A 19785-nucleotide genomic window follows, 5' to 3' on the forward strand; every position below is an offset into this window, starting at 1 on the left:
CTTTAAATTCGTTTCACATATGATAATATACATGTTTCAATGCCATTCTCCCAAGTCATCCCACCCTCGTCCTCTCCCACAGAGTCCAAAAGACTGTTCTATGCATCTGTGTCTCTTTTGCTGTCGCACATACAGGGTTATCGTTACCATCTTTCCAAATTCCATATATATGCATTAGTATTACTTTGCCAACCAAGGTCCGTCTAGTCAAGGCAATGGTTTTTCCCGTGGTCATGTATGGATGTGAGAGTTGGACTGTGAAGAAAGCTGATCGCCAAAGAATCGATGCTTTTGAACTGTGGTGTTGGAGAAGACTCTTGAGAGTCCCTTGGACTGCAAGGAGATCCAACCAGTCCATTCTAAAGGAGATCAATCCTGGGTGTTCATTAGAGGGACTGATGCTAAAGCTGAAACTGCAATACTTTGGCCACCTCATGCGACGAGTTGACTCACTGGAAAAGACTCTGATGCTGGGAAAGGTTGGGGGCGGGAGGAGAAGGGGACAACGGAGAATGAGATGGCTGGATGGCATCACCGACTCTGTGGACATGAGTTTGAGTGTACTCCGGGAGTTGGTGATGGACAGGGAGGCCTGGCGGGCTGTGGTTCATGGGGTCGCGGAGAGTCGGACACGACTGAGCGACTGAACTGAACTGAACTGAACTGATACTGTATTCAGAGGCAGACACACTGAAATCATAATCACAGGAAACTAGCCGATCTGGTCACATGGACCACAGCCGAATGTGGTCCACTGGAGAAGGGAATGGCAAACCATTTTCAGTATACTTGCCTTGAGAACCCCATGAACAGTAACAAAGGGCAAAATGATAGGATACTGAATGAGGAATTGCCCAGGTCGGTAGGTGCCCAGTATGCTACTGGAGCTCAGTGGAGAAATAACTATAGAAGGAATAAAGGGATGGAGCAAAAGAAAAACCAATAGCCAGTTGTGGATGTGACCAGTGATAGAAGCAAGGTCCGGTGCTGTAAGGGGCAATATTGCATAGGAACCTGGAATGTTAGGTCCATGAATCAAGGCAAATTGGAAGTGGTCAAACAGTAGATGGCAAGAGTGAACATAGACATTCTAAGAATCAGTGAATTAAAATGGACTGGAATGGGTGAATTTAACTCAGATGACCATTATATCTACTACTGTGGGCAGGAATCCCTTAGAAGAAATGGAGTAGCCATCATGGTGAACAAAAGAGTCCGGAATGCAGTACTTGGATGCAATCTTAAAAATGACAGAATGATTTCTGTTCGTTTCCAAGGCAAACCATTCAATATTACAGTAATCCAGGCCTATGCCCCAACCAGTAATGCTGAAGAAGCCGAAGTTAATTGGTTCTGTGAAGACCTACAAGACCTTTTAGAACTAACACCCAAAAAAGATGTCCTTTTCATTATAGGGGACTGGAATGCAAAAGTAGGAAGTCAAGAAACACCTGGAGTAACAGGCAAATTTGGCCTTGGAGCACGGAAAGAAGCAGGGCAAAGGCTAATAGAGTTTTGTCAAGAGAACACACTGGTCATAGCAAACACCCTCTTCTAACAACACAAGAGAAGACTCTACACATGGACATCACCAGATGGTCAACACCGAAATCAGACTGATTATATTCTTTGCAACCAAAGATGGAGAAGCTCTATACAGTTAGCGAAAACAAGACCAGGAGCTGACTGTGGCTCAGACCATGAACTCCTTATTGCCAAATTCAGACTGAAATTGAAGAAAGTAGGGAAAACCACTAGACCTTTCAGATATGACCTCAATCAAATCCCTTATGATTATACAGTGGAAGTGAGAAATAGATTTAAGGGACTAGATCTGATTGATAGAGTGCCTGATGAACTCTGGACGGAGGTTCGTGACATTGTAGAGGAGACAGGGAGCAAGACCATCCCCATGGAAAAGAAATGCAAAAGAGCGAAATGGCTGTTTGAGGAGGCCTTACAAATAGCTGTAAAAAGAAGAGAGGAGAAAAGCAAAGGAGGAAAGGAAAGATATAAGCATCTGAATGCAGAGTTCCAAAGAATAGCAAGGAGCGATAAGAAACACTTTCTCAGCGATCAATGCAAAGAAATAGAGGAAAACAACAGAATAGGAAAAACAAGAGACCTCTTCAAGAAAATTAGAGATTCCAAGGGAACATTTCATGCAAAGATGGGCTCGATAAAGGACAGAAATGGTACGGTCCTAACAGAAGCAGAAGATATTAAGAAGAGGTGGCAGGAATACACAGAAGAACTGTACAAAAAAGATCTTCACGACCAAGATAGTCACGATAACGTGATCACTGACCTAAAGCCAGACATCTTGGAATGTGAAGTCAAGTGGGCCTTAGAAAGCATCACTACTAACAAAGCTAGTGGAGGTGATGGAATTCCAGTTGAGCTATTTCAACTCTTGAAAGATGATGCTGTGAAAGTGCTGCACTCAATATGCCAGCAGATTTGGAAAACTCGGCAGTGGCCACAGGACTGGAAGAGGTCAGTCTTCATTCCAATCCCAAAGAAAGGCAATGCCAAAGAATGCTCAAACTACCGCACAATTTCACTCATCTCACATGCTAGTAAAGTCATGCTCAAAATTCTCCAAGCCAGGCTTCAGCAGTATGTAAACCGTGAACTCCCAGATGTTCAAGCAGGTTTTAGAAAAGGCAGAAACACCAGAGATCAAATTGCCAACATCCATTGGATCATGGAGAAAGCAAAAGAGTTCCAGAAAAACATCTATTTCTGCTTCATTGACTATGCCAAAGCCTTTGACTGTGTGGATCACAATAAAATGTGGAACATTCTGAAAGAGATGGGAATCCCAGACCACCTGACCTGCCTCTTGAGAAACCTGTATGCAGGTCAGGAAGCAACAGTTAGAACTGGACATGGAACAGCAGACTGGTTCCAAATAGGAAAAGGAGTACGTTAAGGTTGTATATTGTCACCTTGCTTATTTAACTTATATGCAGAGTCCAACATGAAGAACGCTGGGCTGGAAGAAGCACAAGCTGGAATCAAGATTGCCGGGAGAAATATCAATAACCTCAGATATGCAGATGACACCACCCTTATGGCAGAAAGTGAAGAGGAACTCAAAAGCCTCTTGATGAAAGTGAAAGAGGAGAGTGAAAAGGTTGGCTTGAAGCTCAACATTCAGAAAACAAAGATCATGGCATCTGGTCCCATCACTTCATGGGAAATAGATGGAAAAACAGTGGAAACAGTGTCAGACTTTATTTTTTTGGGCTCCAAAATCACTGCAGATGCTGATTGCAGCCATGAAATTAAAAGACGCTTGCTCCTTGGAAAGAAAGTTATGAACAACCTTGATAGTATATTAAAAAGCAGAGACATTACTTTGCCAACCAAGGTCCGTCTAGTCAAGGCTATGGTTTTTCCCGTGGTCATGTATGGATGTGAGAGTTGGACTGTGAAAAAAGCTGATCACCGAAGAGTCGATGCTTTTGAACTGTGGTGTTGGAGAAGACTCTTGAGAGTCCCTTATACTGCAAGGAGATGCCACCAGTCCATTCCAGGAGATCAATCCTGGATGTTCATTGGAGGGACTGATGCTAAAGCTGAAGCTGCAATACTTTGGCCACCTCATGAGATGAGTTGACTCACTGGAAAAGACTCTGATGCTTGGAAAGGTTGGGGGCGGGAGGAGAAGGGGACGACGGAGAATGAGATGGCTGGATGGCATCACCGACTCTGTGGACATGAGTTTGAATGTACTCCGGGAGTTGGTGATGGACAGGGAGGCCTGGTGTCCTGTGGTTCATGGGGTCGCGGAGAGTCGGACACGACTGAGCGATTGAAATGAACTGAACTGATTGGTGTTTTTCTTTCTGGCTTACTTCACTCTGTATAATAGGCTCTAGTTTCATCCACCTCATTAGAACTGATTCAAGCGTATTCTTTTTAATTGCTGAGTAATATTCCATTGTGTATATGTACCAAAGCTTTCTTATCCATTCATCTGCTGATGGACATCTAGGTTGCTTCCATGCCCTGGCTATTATAAACAGTGCTGTGATGAACATTGGAGTACACGTGTCTCTTTCAATTCTGGTTTCCTCAGTGTGTATGCCCAGCAGTGCGATTGCTGGGCCGTATGGCAGTTCTATTTCCAGTTTTTTAAGGAATCTCCACACTGTTCTCCATAGTGGCTGTACTAGTTTGCATTCCCACCAACAGTGTAAGAGGGTTCCCTCTTCTCCACACCCTCTCCAGCATTTATTGCACGTAGACTTTTGGATAGCAGCCATTCTGACTGGCATGAAATGGTACCTCATTGTGGTTTTGATTTGCCTTTCTCTGATAATGAATGATGTTGAGCATCTTTTCATGTGTTTGTTAGCCATCTGTATGTCTTCTTTGGAGAAATGTCTGTTTAGATCTTTGGCCCATTTTTTGATTGGGTCATTTATTTTTCTGGACTTGAGCTGCAGGAGTTGCTTGTACATTTTTGAGATTAATTCTTTGTCAGTTGCTTTGTTTGCTATTATTTTATCCCATTCTGAAGGCTGTCTTTTCACCTTGCTTATAGTTTCCTTTGCTGTGCAGAAGTTTTTAATTTTAACTATGTCCCATTTGTTTATTTTTGCTTTTATTTCCAATATTCTGGGAGGTGGGTCATGGCATACTGTGATTTATGTCGGAGAGTGTTTTGCCTATGTTCTCCTCTAGGAGTTTTATAGTTTCTGGTCTTACGTTTAGATCTTTAATCCATTTTGAGTTTATTTTTGTGTATGGTATTAGGGAGTGTTCTAGTTTCATTCTTTTACAAGTGGTTGACCAGTTTTCCCAGCACCACTTGTTAAAGAGATTGTCTTTTCTCCATTGAATATTCTTGCCTCCCTTCTCAAAGATAAGGTGTCCATAGGTGCATGGATTTATCTCTGGGCTTTCTATTTTGTTCCATTGATCTATATTTCTGTCTTTATGCCAGTACCATACTGTCTTGATGACTGTGGCTTTGTAGTAGAGCCTGAAGTCTGGCAGGTTGATTCCTCCAGTTCCATTCTTCTTTCTCAAGATTGCTTTGACTATTTGAGGTTTTTTGTATTTCCATACAAATTGTGAGATTATTTGTTCCAGCTTTGTGAAAAATACCGTTGGTAGCTTGATAGGGATTGCATTGAATGTATAAATTACTTTGGGTAGTATACTCATTTTCACAATATTTATTCTTCCAATCCATGAACACGGTATATTTCTCCATCTATTAGTGTTCTCTTTGATTTCTTACACCAGTGTTTGATAGTTTTCTATATATAGACCTTTGTTTCTTTAGGTAGATATAATCCTATGTATTTTATTCTTTTCGTTGCAATGGTGCATGGAATTGTTTCCTTAATTTCTCATTCTATTTTCTCTTTATTATTGTATAGGAATGAAAGGGATTTATGTGTGTTGACTTTATATCCTGCAACTTTACTATATTAATTGATTAACTCTAGAAATTTTCTGGTAGAGTCTTTAGGGTTTTCTGTGTAGAGGATCATGTCATCTGGAAACAGTGAGAGTTTTACTTCTTTTCTAATTTGGATTCCTTTTTTGTGTTTGTTCTGATTGCTGTGGCCAAAACTTCCAAAACTATGTTGAATAGTAGTGGTGAGCGTGGGCACCCTTGTCTTGTTCCTGACTTTAGGGGAAATTCTTTCAGTGTTTCACCATTGAGGATAATGTTGGCTGGGGGTTTGTCATATATAGCTTTTATTATGTTGAGGAATGTTCCTTCTATTCCCGCCTTCTGGAGGGTTTTGCTTATAAATGGATGTTGAATTTTGTCAAAGGCTTTCTCTGCATCTATTGAGATATGTTTTTTAGTTTTCATTTTGTTAATGTGGTGTATTACATTGATTAATTTGTACATATTGAAGAATCCTTGCATCCCTGGGATAAATCCCACTTGGTTATGATGTATGACCTTTTTAATGTGTTGTTGGATTCTGATTGCTAGAATTTTGTTAAGGATTTTTGCATCTATGTTCATCAGTGATATTGGCCTGTAGGTTGTTTTTTTTTGTGGCATCTTTGTCAGGTTTTGGGATTAGGGTGATGGTAGCCTCATAGAATGAGTTTGGAAGTTTACCTTCCTCTGAAATTTTCTGGAAGTGTTTGAGTAGGATAGATGTTAGCTCTTCTCTAAATTTTTGGTAGAATTCAACTGTGAAACCATCTGGACCTGGGCTTTTGTTTCCTGGAAGATTTCTGATTACAGTTTCAATTTCTGTGCTTGTGATGGGTCTGTTAAGATTTTCTATTTCTTCCTGGTTCAGTTTTGGAAAGTTGTACTTTTCTAGGATTTTGTTCATTTCTTCCAAGTTGTCCATTGTCTTGCCATATAATTGCTGATAGTAGTCTCTTATGATCCTTTGTATTTCTGTGTTGTCTGTTGTGATCTCTCCATTTTCATTTCTAATTTTATTGATTTGGTTTTTCTCCCTTTGTTCTTGATGAGTCTGGCTAGTGTTTTCTTTCTAATTTGTTTGTTCATTTTGCTTCTTTTTAGATTCTACTTATGAGTGAGATCATATGATATTTGTCTTTCTCTGTCTGACTTGTTTCATTTAGCGTAATGGCTTAAAAATCCTTCTATGTTATTGCAAATGACAGGATTTCACACTTTTATGACTAAGTAGTATTCCATTGGAAAAAAATGTTTTTAATGCATTCATCCATTGAGGGACATTTAGCTTATTTCTATATCTTGGCTACTGTAAATCGTGCTGAATTAATATAGGGGTATATATATCTTGTTGAATTAGTGTCTTATGTTCAGATAAATATTCAGAAATGGGCTAGCTGGGCCACATCATAGTTCTATTCTTAATTTCTTGAAGAACCTCCATACAATTTTACCATAGTGGCTGTGCACAGTCCTTCCAACAGTATAACAGAGTTCTCTTTTCTTTACATCCTCTCCAACATTTGCTGTTTTTGTCTTTTTCATAATAGCCAATAGGTGTGAAGTGAGAAACTCAACTTTTAAAACACTCTGGTGTCACGGCTAGCTGGGTTTGATCCATGGGCCACACATTTGTGTGATGCTGGCAGCTCATCAGGCCCAGTGGTTGTTCTTTGTGCTCTCATCAGTAGAATTGAATCTGTGGTGTGAGTTTGAAATATATGAACTTTGACAAGATGCTTTGAAAGCAAATAAGAATTTCATTGTGTTTATGCTAAATATTATCCATTCCAATGTTAGAGTCATTTTACCAGAGGTGATGCTGACAAGTAGCAACGAGTAGGGTAAATGGTCCATGGGGGTCTTTGGCCTGGAATTTTAGAAACTTCAGTTAAAATACTGGGACCTTTAACCATAGAATGTGTGTGTGCTCAGTTGTTCAGTTTTGTTTGAATACGTTGAGAAATTTCTGAATTATAATTCAGTCCTCTTGGAGTTCAGAAAAGGCCTTGTTTTGTCCTCTTAAGAATACTAGGCTGAAACTGCAATTCCATTTTGAACAAATTCCATTTTGAACAACTTCCTCCTGTTTTTTCCCCCCATGTCAGTGTCCAGTGCCACTGTAAAAGGCAACCAACATTAGCTTAAGGATCCAATCCAATGTTGACTGGGTTTGGAGACCAATGTGTTGTTGCTGTTTGGTTGCAAAGTCATGTCTGACTCTCTTGCGACCCCGTGGACTGTGGCCTGCCTGGCTCCTCTGCCCATGGCATTTTTCAGGCTATGCTAGAGTGGGTTGTCATTCCCTTCTCCAGGGAATCTTCCCTGTGACTCAGGGATCGAACCCGTGTCTCCTGCATTGCTGGCGGATTCTTTATCCATGAGCCACCATGGAAAACTTAGAGATCAATTACACATGTTCAACTTTCTAGGAAGCGAATGTGACAGAAAGTAGTCACTGCCCATCCAATATTCATTTGCCCTTCTTCCCAACCTTACTAGCTTCCCAGACAGCTAAAAGACTTGTAATTCCCACTCCATCGCAGCTAGAAGTGACATGGATCTAGCTATAAAATATAATCTGAAGTCTAGAGTAATAAAAGTTAATTAAAACATGGGGAAAAAAAAAAAGAATACTAGGCTGAATGCCTGTGCTGGCCTGAGTGTTTTGCTAAGGAGGCATGACTGCCTGAAGTTCTTGATCCCTGGAAGGAAGGGTCGCCCATTAGTTAGCATGTGCTTTAGCAAGGGTTTGTTGCACTTGTGAAGGTGCCATTTCACATCTCTCCAAATGGGAAGACTTTCTTGAACTTTCATGTAGGCGATGAACAGACCAGAATTTTCAGTTCTTAAGGCATAGTTACAAATGATCAGGGCTGTAAACCGAGACATGACAGCAACATATTTGCCCTGGTTATGGCTGCAAACCTAGTGCTATGGAATTGTGTTTACGTAGAGTGTGGAGGCAATTTGATCTCCGGTTCCTCTGCCTTTTCTAAAACCAGTTGAACATCTGGAAGTTCATGGTTCACGTATTGCTGAAGCCTGGCTTGGAGAATTTTGAGCATGATTTTACTAGCGTGTGAGATGAGTTCAATTGTGCGGTAGTCTGAGCATTCTTTGGCATTGCCTTTCTTTGGGATTGGAATGAAGACTGATCTTTTCCAGTCCTGTGGCCACTGCTGAGTTTTCCAAATTTGCTGGCATATTGAGTGCAGCACTTTCACAGTTTCATCTTTCAGGATTAGAAATAGCTCAATTGGAATTCCATCACCTCCACTAGCTTTGTTCGTAGTGATGCTCTCTAAGGCCCACTTGACTTCACATTCCAAGATGTCTGACTCTAGGTCAGTGATCACAGCATCATGATTATCTTGGTCGTGAAGATCTTTTTTGTACAGTTCTTCTGTGTATTCTTGCCACCTCTTCTTAATGTCTTCTGCTTCTGTTATGTCCATACAATTTCTGCCCTTTATTGAGCCCATCTTTGCATGAAATGTTCCCTTGGTATCTCTAATTTTCTTGAAGAGATCTCTTGTCTTTCCTATTCTGTTGTTTTCCTCTATTTCTTTGCATTGATCGCTGAAGAAGGCTTTCTTATCTCTCCTTGCTATTCTTTGGAACTCTGCATTTAGATGCTTATATATTTCCTTTTCTCCTTTGCTTTTAGCTTCTCTTCTTTTCACAGCTATTTGTAAGGCCTCCTCAGACAGCCATTTCGCTCTTTTGCATTTCTTTTCCATGGGGATGGTCTTGCTCCCTGTCTCCTGTACAATGTCACAAACCTCCGTCCAGAGTTCATCAGGCACTCTATCTATCAGATCTAGTCCCTTAAATCTATTTCTCACTTCCACTGTATAATCATAAGGGATTTGATTTAGGTCATATGTGAATAGTCTAGTGGTTTTCCCTACTTTCTTCAATTTCAGTCTGAATTTGGCAATAAGGAGTTCATGATCTGAGCCACAGTCAGCTCCTGGTCTTGTTTTAGCTAACTGTATAGAGTTTCTCCGTCTTTGGCTGCAAAGAATATAATCAGTCTGATTTCGGTGTTGACCATCTGGTGATGTCCATGTGTAGAGTCTTCTCTTGTGTTGTTAAAAGAGGGTGTTTGCTATGACCATGAGTTCTCTTGACAAAACTCTATTAGCCTTTGCCCTGCTTCATTCCGTGCTTCAAGGCCAAATTTGCCTGTTACTCCAGGTGTTTCTTGACTTCCTACTTTTGCATTCATTCCTGTAATGAAAAGGACATCTTTTTTGGGTGTTAGTTCTAAAAGGTCTTGTAGGTCACATCCACAACTGAGTATTTGTTTCGCTTTGGCTCCATCCCTTCATTCTTTCTGGAGTTATTTCTCCACTGATCTCCAGTAGCATATTGGGCACCTACCAACCTGGGGAGTTCCTCATTCAGTATCCTATCATTTTGCCTTTTCATACTGTTCATGGGATTCTCAAGGCAAGTATACTGAAGTGGTTTGACGGCAATGTGGACCACATTCTGTCAGACCTCTCCACCATGACCCGCCCGTCTTGGGCGTCCCCACACGGCATGGCTTAGTTTCATTGAGTTAGACAAGGCTGTGGTCCGTGTGATCAGATCGACTACTTTTCTGTGATTATGATTTCAGTGTGTCTGCCCTCTGATGCCCTCTCGCAATACCTACCGTCTTACTTGGGTTTCTCTTACCTTGGTCCTGGGGTATCTCTTTATGGCTGCTCCAGCAAAACGCAGCTGCTGCCCCTTACCTTGAATGTGGAGTAGCTCCTCTTGGCCCTCCTGCGCCCATGCAGCCGCCGCCACTTGGATGTGGGTTGTTCCTCTTGGCCGCCGCCTCTAAAACGCTTTTTGATGAAAGTGAAAGAGGAGAGTGAAAAAGTTGGGTTGAAGCTCAACATTCAGAAAACTAAGATCACGGCATCTGGTCCCATCACTTCTTGGGAAATAGATGGGGAAAAGTGGAAACAGTGTCAGACTTTATTTTTTTGGGCTCCAAAATCACCGCGGATCCTGATTGCAACCATGAAATTAAAAGATGCTTACTCCTTGGAAGGAAAGTTATGACCAACCTAGATAATATATTAAAAAGCAGAGACATTACTTCGCCAACAAAGGTCCGTCTAGTCAAGGCTATGGTTTTTCCAGTGGTCATGTATGAATGTGAGAGTTGGACTGTGAAGAAAGCTGATCGCCAAGAATTGATGCTTTTGAACTGTGGTGTTGGAGAAGACTCTTGAGAGCCCCTTGGATGGCAAGGAGATCCAACCAGTCCATCCTAAAGGAGATCAATCCTGGGTGTTCATTGGAAGGACTGATGCTAAAGCTGAAACTCCAATACTTTGGCCACCTCATGTGAAGAGTTGACTCACTGGAAAAGACTCTGATGCTGGGAGGGATTGGGGGCAGGAGGAGAAGGGGACGGCAGAAAATGAGATGGCCGGATGGCATCAAAGACTCGATGGACATGAGTTTGGGTCAACCCCAGGAGTTTGTTATGGACAGGGAGGCTTGGCATGCTGTGATTCATGGGGTCGCAAGGAGGTGGACATGACTGAGCTACTTAACTGAACTGAACTGAACTTAGAGTGTGGAGGGCAACAATGGCAATGTAATGAAAAGGCAAAGAGCCTCTCTTTCGAATTTCTGTGGAGACCCATTTACCTCCAAGGTAAAGACAAGGAGGGAGATTTTAAAGCAACCATTCCCAAGCTCTGATCTTGGAATGTTTCCAGTGAATCAAAAGTGATGCTTTCAATAGACCTTTTTTTCCCCAGTTACAAAAGCAGCTCTGAGTAATGTAGAGAAAATTATGGGGAAGAAAAAATTGGAAAAACCACAAAACATGTTTAATTTCTCCACTGTTCACTGTCAAAGGCTGATACAGTTGAACACCAGGTAAATTGGTAAGGATAGATTTTAATCAGTAATATACTATTGCAAGAGGGGAAAAGTCCAACATTGTTTGAACTCAAGTTCAATTTGCATAGAGATAACTAGGTATTTTAAAGGGAGAATGAGGGAATAAGAAGGGGATATAAACAAGGTTCAGAAATTCCTAAACCCTGAGCCTTTTTGTCAGAGATAAATCAACCTGATAGACACATTTAAACACATGTGATGAGGATGTAGGAGATTTGCTCTTCTGGGTATTTACACCTTAAAAAAGGACTTGGGCCATTGCTTAACCTGAAAAATGATAAGCTATTGGGCTAATCTTGGCATTTGGTCTGTAGAGATTTTTGATATAAGGAGCCTTCTGGTTTCCCCAGACTGCATCGCTGCTTCATTTACAGTCCAGGCTGGCTCTGTTCCCTCATTTTCCCTCTTTGAGATAGCATCCAGCTCTGAGTCACCTAGGTGGGGCCCATGGCAGTAGCAAGGCCACACCTTGGCTTTGTGCCTGATGCTCCCCATCTGTGAGCTTTCCTCTGCCAGCTGAGAGCCTCCAGACACAGGCTAGATTTCACTCCCTCCATGTCACCAGGCCTGGCTCAAGTCCTGAACAAACTAGTGCTTAGGTATTTGAAGGAATGTAGAATACACTTGGGCCCACTCAGTGCTGGGGATCTGGCCAAGGTCAGATGTGGGGCCGGGATCCCTGTCCTCTCTCCAGGCTTGAGAGATATAGGCAACTGCTCATGTAAGGAGGTATCAGCCACTGATAGGAAGACAGCTGTGGCTTTAGGCAAGGGAGAAGAGCACAGCCACTGCAATTTCTCTTGTCTCTATCATCTTCTAAGCATCGTTCAGCCACAGCCAGGGACTCTACAACACATGTATTCAGGCCATATGCGACTTGGTGAATGTGTTTATAAATGACTTGCTATCCCCAAAGCAGGGGACATAAATGCAGATAACTGATAAGTTATCTAGTGTGTGTGTGCATGCATGCTCAGCCATGTATGACTCTTCGTGACCGCAAGGACTGCAGCCCAACAGGCTTCTCTGTCTATGGAAGTTTCCAGGCAAGAATACTAGAGTGGTTTGCCATTTCCTCCTCCAGGAGATTTTCCTGACCTAGGGATCAAAACGACATCTCCCACATCTACATTGGCAGACAGATTCCCCACCGTTGAGTCACTTGGAAAGCCCTAGTGCCACATAACAAATCACCACAAATTTGGAAGCTTAAAACACATTTATTATCTCCCAGATTCTATAGGTCAGGAAACAAGAAAACCTAATCCGAAACCTCTGCTGCAGGGTCTCTAATAAAGCTGCAGCCAAGGTGTCATCTGGAGTCTCATTTGAAGGTTTGGCTGGGGAAGGTCTTTGGAAGAATGTAGTTTCTTGAGGGCTGTTGGACTAAAGGTTTCAGAGCTAGCTGGCTGCCGGTCAGGGGGCACCCTCATTCTCTCGTGGCATGGAATGCTTCAATATGGCAACTCATTTCATTAAGCATGCAAGCTAAGAAGGAAATAGAGTCTACCAGCAAGAAAAAATCAATCTTTGTAACCTAATTTCAAAAGTCACATCCAATCGTCTTTACTTTTGCTGTAGTCTTTGGGTGAGAAGCAAGTCACAGGTCCCATCTAGTCCAAGGAGGAGAGGGGATGGCACAAAGATATGAACAACAAGTGGGTGTCACGTTGGTCATTTTAGAGCTTGTATGTCACAAGGGAGGTGGCTGGTAATTCTCTCATGGTCTCCATTTGAGCAGCGCTGCCCCCTCGGGTTTGAAGCTTCACCATGTGCTCTCCTAGCCCCTGGAGCTTTAATTTGTCTGTTCCTCCTGCTAGTTCATGAGCTCTCTGAGGGAAAGGCCTTTGTATATCTCACTCTCTGTCAGTGAGAGGACCTGTGTGTGCTTAGTCACTCAGTCATGTCTAACTCCTTGTGACCCCATGGACTATATAGTTCATAGAATTCTCCAGGCAGGAATACTGGAGTGGATAGTCTTTTCCTTCTCCAGGGGATCTTCCCAACACAGTGATTAAATCCAGGTCTCCTGCATTGCAGGCGGATTCTTTACCAGCTGAGCCACGAGGGAAGCCCAAGGATAGGGCCTATTGACTCTCACATACTAAATGCACACTTGGTGGATGACTGTGTGGGAAGCTGAGATCAAAACAGAGTCATAGCCCCTGCCTGCCTGCCCAGCTCAGCCAGAGCAAGGGCTGATGGTACTGGGGACAGACATGAAAGGCTGCACTCTGGTGTGTACTGTTTCTTTAGATACTTCTTCAAAGCCCATCTATTCAGGAAATCTGGTTCTATTAGCCTGACTCCAGTCTCTAATCTTTTCTAAACCACTCATTCAGGTTTCCCTGTCCTGATGCTGACAGCATTTTCACCCTTGCTTTCCAACTTAGAATAAGAATCAGGGAAGTTTCATCTTTTTAAATGCCTACAACTCTATCCCTCCCCTGTTCCCCACACAAATATGAATGCCTGCAGCAAGACACCCAAGCTCCTCAACCCCAGACAATGTTTGTTTTCATTCAATTGCTACCATTGTACTTTCTAGTGTTCTGAATTTTCAAGGAAACTTGGAAATCAGTACTTTTATGTACACTTCACACATTTAAAAAAATGTGTATGTAAAACAAACACATCTGCCAACTATATTTGACTTGTGGGGCTATGATATTTGACCCTTTGTTATATATTGCACTTTACTCTTTTATCTTTGAGACTAGACCACAGTGGCAACTACAGTGTGTGGTCCTGAAGTGCTCAGTAAATTGTTGTTGTTGTTCAGTTGCTAAGTTGTGTCTAACTCTTTCTTTGCAACTCCATGGACTGCAGCATGTCAGGCTTCCCTGTCCTTCATCATCTCCCAGAGTTTGCTCAAACTCATATCCATTGGTTGGTGATGCCATCCAACTGTCTCATCCTCTGTCATCCCCTTCTTCTACCTTCAGTCCTTCCCAGCATCAGGGTCTTTTCCTGTGAGTCAGCTTTTCACATTAGATGGTCAAAGTATTCAGCTTCAGCATCCTTCCAATGAATATTCAGGGTTGATTTCTTTTAGGATTGATTGGTTTGATCTCTTTGCTGTCCAAGAGACTCTTAAGGGACTCTCAAAAGTCTTCTTCAGCACCACAGTTCAAAAACATCAATTCTTCAGTGCTCAGCATTCTTCATGATCCAACTCCCAAATCCATACATGGCTACTGGAAAAACCACAGCTGTGATTATACACAACTTTGTTGCAAAGAGATGTTTCTGCTTTTTAATACGCTGTCTAGGTTTGCCATAGCTTTTCTATCAAGGAGTAAGTGCCTTTTAATTTCATGGTTACAGTCACCATCTGCAGTGATTTTGGAGCCCAGAAAAATAAAATCTGTCACTGTTTCCACTTTTCTCCCCATCTATTTGCTGTGAAGTGACGGGACCGGATGCTATGATCTTAGTGTTTTGAATGTTGAGTTTTTTTTTTTTTTTGAATGTTGAGTTTTAAACCAGCTTTTTTACTCTACTCTTTCACCTTCATCAAAAGGCTCTTTAGTTCTTCACTTTCTGCCATTAGAGTGGTATCCTCTGCATGTCTGAGGTTGTTCATATTTCTTCTGGCAATCTTGGTTCCAGTTTGTGATTCATCCAGTCCAGCATTTTGTATGATGCACTCTGCTGCATATAAGTTAAATAAGCAGGGTGACAATATACAGCCTTAAAGTATTGCTTTCCCAATATTGAACCAGTCAATTGTTCCATGTCCAGTTCTAACTGTTGCTTCTTGACCTGCATACGGGTTTCTTAGGAGTCAGGTAAGGTGCTCTGATATTCCCTTCTCTTTAAGAATTTTCCACAGTTTGTTGTGATCCACACAGTTAAAGGCTTTAGTGTAGTCAATGGGGCAAATGTTTCTCTGGAATTCCCTTGCTTTCTCTATGATCCAATGAATGTTGGCAATTTGGTCTCTGGTTCCTCTGACTTTTCTTCATCCAGCTTGTACATCTGGAAGTTCTCAGTTCACATACTGTTGAAGTCTGACTTGAAGGATTTTGAGCATTACCATGCTAACATGTAAAATGAGCACATTTGTGCAGTAGTTGAACATTCTTTGGCATTGTCCTTCTTTGGGATTAGAATGAAAGCTGATCTTTTCCAGTACTGTGGCCACTGCTGAGTTTTCCAAGTTTGCTGGCATGTTGAGTGAAACACTTAAACAGCATCATCTTTAAGGATTTGAAATAGCTCAACTGGAATTCCGTCACCTCTACTAGCTTTGTTTGTAGTAATGCTTCCTAAGGCCACTTGACTTCACACTCCAGAATGTCTGGCTCTAGGTGAGTGAAAACGCCATTGTGGTTATCTGGGTCATTAAGACCTTTTTTGTATAGTTCTTATGTTTATCCTTGCCACCTCTCCTTAATCTCTTCTTTTCTGTTAGGTCCTCACCATTTCTGTCCTTTATTGTGCCCATCTTTGCATGAAATGTTCCCTTGATATCTTCAATTTTCTTGAAGAGATCTCTAGTCTTTTCCATTCTATTGTTTTCCTTTATCTCTTTGCATTATTCACTTAAGAAGGCTCTCTTACCTCACCTTGCTATTCTTTGGAACTCTGCATTCAGTTGGGTATAGCTTTCTGTTTCTCCTTTGCCTTTCACTTCTCTTCTTTTCTCAGGTATTTGTAAAGTCTCCTCAGACAACCATTTTGCCTTCTTGAATTTCTTTTTCTTTGGGATTCTTTTGGTCACTGTCTCCTGTACAATGTTACAAACCTTTGTCCATCAGATCTAATCCCCTGGTACTATTTGTCACTTCCACTGTATAATCATAAGGGATTTGATTTAGCACATGACCACTGGGTTCATGTGCTGTTTGGGTGGTGATGGGGTGGGGTACTCACTCTGAAACTCTTTCAGAAAAGTAGGGAAAAATAAAAACAAAAACAAACAAACTTTTGTTGCTGCCCTTTGGAAAGCCCCTGTTGAGAGCGCCCCTTTGGGAGTGGTTACAGCCCAGAGGCCCTCAGCCATATCTTAGTAAATTGTAGAACTGCTCAGCTTTCAGCAAAGCAAATGAAGGAGCAGGAAGTCGGTTTCTGAATCTTTGAGAGGCTGCACGGAAACAGCACTAAAGGCTTTATTTATGTCTGCACTCACAAACAAAATGCAAATGAACAATTCAAAGTCCCAAATGAGTTTAAAAAAAAATAGTGCTGGGGATAAAACAGCCAGTGGGGAAAGTCCATGAGCAGCTGATCTGCATTAATAACCTCTAGTAAGCTTGGCTGCTGACAGTGGGCGATGGAGGTGGGGAGTCACTAGATGCCATCACTGCATAGTCCCTCTGTGCTGGTTTGGGCTCAGGACCATGTACAATCATTCACATCACTGTTGTTTCAAAGAGTAAACAGTACTAGCTTTCAGCCAAGCCAGGAAAACCTCTCTCGGAATATCTGAGTTAATGTGGGGGAATGGAAATTCTGGGGATTAGAGTGGTGAGGACATTCTGCTTTGCTTACTGGCCTCAGGTGGGGTGATGGTCTTTCCTGACATAAAGAGAAAAAAAAAAATGAAGGGGAACTAACTCTGGGACTAAGAAGAGTTTGGTTTTGGCAACAGAAGCTGAAGGAGAGACCGCATGCCAAGCTTCCCAACTCGGAATCAGCAAAAGGCTAGGTTTTTATCTCCCATCAGTTGCAGACCAATACTTTTGCAAAATACAATAAAAACTGAGTGATGAGAAAAATGAGATTAAAAAAAAAAAGCCATACAAAATACAAGTGCCCAATTTTTTATTATTAGATTGAACAGTCATACTCTGTTACTTTGTCAGATTGCTAGTGAGGTTTCTAAACTCTCTAATTTCAGTATTTCATCACAGTCACATTCAGGCAGGAGGGAACCACAGGGCTCACTCACCTCCAGGCTGTCCCACTTCGTGTTCTTGCTGGGCTGTTCCCTCTGCTGGGACTATCCCTTCTCATCCTACCCTTCTCCACACCGGATGAGTGCCCACCTATTTCCTCCCATGAGCACCCCGGAGTGTCCATATCTGCCTTCTCCGCTCGTCCCCGACTCTGCTACTGCAGTTGGGATGAGCCGCTTGTGGTCTGGCTGTACCTTGCTCCTCCTGGCTGGGCCCTGCTCTCCCGCTCCTGCCATGCCTCCTACTTTCCCTCCACAAAGATGCTGGAGAGGTTAACTTCTCAAAACATGCGTCTGATTACATCACCTGCTGGCTGAAGTTCTTTAGCACCCTGCAAGCAATTACGCTGTGGGCCCCAAGCACCCAGTGGTGGGATGAGGCTTCCACAGACCTGGCTGCCTCCTTCCTGGCCCCACTGCCAGCATGCCCATGCAACCCCCAGGCCTCTTGCTGCACCTACATGGGCTCTACTATTACTGCCTTGAGCTTTCACTGCGCTGCTCCTCTGGCCTAGTCTCCCTTCCCCTCCCTCTTCTCCTTGCTCTGTAGGATTTCAGATCCACCCCCTCATCTAAGAGCCCTTCCCTGATGGACGTAGAGCTGGTTAAACCAGGCTTCCTCACCCACTGAGTGGGACAACTCGAAGGCGTGTTCTCCCAGCCTCTTTCTGACCAGGCAGAACCTGGGCCATGGGTGTAACTTGCCTGGTGTCCCCACTCCTCCTTGGGTTTCTAAGCATCACCTTTCACACAAAAGATCTGCTCTTAGCCTCTTTGTCTCAGGTCTGTTTCTGGGGACTCAGGACCCCAAAGTGGTTGCTGCCCTTCTGTCCCTCCTGTTACAATCTAATGTGAAATATGGGAAAGTGCATCCCTGTGAATTGTAAAAAAGACTAAGGAAAAAGTCTTACAGGACTTACAGGGGCAGGAAAAGAGTATTACATTGGGCCACGTTGGTCAGAGAAGGCCCAGAGACCAAGTGACATTTACAAAGTTGTAATCCGATGCAACAAAGTGTCAGTAGACTGTCAGTAGCAGTGTGATGGGCTCAGAGGAGGAGAGACCAGAAATATTTAGGGTCAGAAAAAGTTTCGCTGATGCAGAGATTGAGCTGAGTAAAGTGGTGCCAAGTGTTGAGAGCTGAGCAAAGCAGAAAAGGCCTACAGTGGTGTGACTGATAGCAGGGCTGCTGTGATAGACACCGTCCATGAGGCACGTCCGTGTGCCAGGCCCTGGGCTGGTGTGTTACATGCCTCACCTCACTAAATGCCCACAGCAACTTTCTGGACCATCCTCAGTTTACAGAAGAGGAAACCAAGTTGGTGCAGTGCCAGGGTGTGGAGTCAGGGGCAGAGAGAGACAGGAAGGATCACAGCCATTGCTCTTTGTGACTGCATGCAGATTTCTTAAAGGTTTGTAGTGGGCTGACCCCGTGCCAGGACCTGTGCTGGGTCATTCATACCTGGCTCTGTGTCCTAGGCTAATTTTTTCTAGATTAACATTAACATTAATATTTTTCTTGTGCAAATGTGCTCGTGTTGAGTGAATAATTTACATGGCTCTGAAAGTGTCACCTCAGATGCTGGGGACAAAATGCTGCTCATCTCCTTGCTGTGTCACTATGGCCAAGCAGCTCCAGCATGTTCCACACTGAGAAATGGCTGCCTTGGCCTCCCTGCTACCTGCTACTGAAGAACAAAGATGAATGGGGGGTAGGGGAACAGGCAGAGGCAGAATGAGTGACCCCCTGGGGGCGTGAGACTCACACAGGCAGTCGGTCCCTGTACCTGCTGCGCACTGCCCCTCCCCGCCCTCCTCTCGGGGAAGACTGCGCCTCTTCTGCCCAGTCCTCCAGGAAGCTTCAGCTTGCCCTGGTGGCTCTCTGCCTTCCACCTTTCTATGTTTCTGTCTCTGTCACTCTGTCTCTATCTCCGTCTGTTTCTCTCTCTCTCTCTTTACTTTTTCCTGCCTGCCAACTGTCTCCATCTCTCTGTGTGAGTCTCTGTTTCTCTGTCTGTCTTTCTGTGTCTCTAGCCCATTTTATTCACCCCACACCACCTTGGCTTTCACATGTGGCCCGACTCATTGTTATTGGCTTAAGTCTAATGGATCCTCCTTTCTTTGGATGTGTCCCCCTAAAAGTGTGAGTTTCCCTGAAAGCATAGCCAGAGACAAGACCTTGGGAGGTGGAGCTGGGAAGCAGAAACAAGGTAGCAGGCCAGTGGGACAGGTAACAAAGAACATCCAACTAAGAGTGAATTCTGGGTGCCATGAATACTGTGGACAATGTGGCTCAACCTTGTAGAAAGTGCCCCTGAGAACACATGTGTCATGTGCCTGGGACACACCCTCTGCCAAGGATGGGGCCTGCATGTACCTGCCTCCTGGGGTTGGGAACTTTGCTGACTCTGGGTTTCCCTGGGAGCAGCTGAGGGAGCACCACAAGTTTGGGGAAAGGCTGCAGGCAAAAAAGTGTAGAAACTCAGGAGAGCTGCTTTTGAGATGCAGCTTGAAATCTGAGTGAGGCCCAGGCCGGGCCAACAGC

This window comes from Moschus berezovskii, chromosome 22, assembly GCF_049115385.1.
Source record: "Moschus berezovskii isolate FMDL1 chromosome 22, NW_MosBer_1.0, whole genome shotgun sequence".
NCBI lineage: Eukaryota > Metazoa > Chordata > Mammalia > Artiodactyla > Moschidae > Moschus > Moschus berezovskii.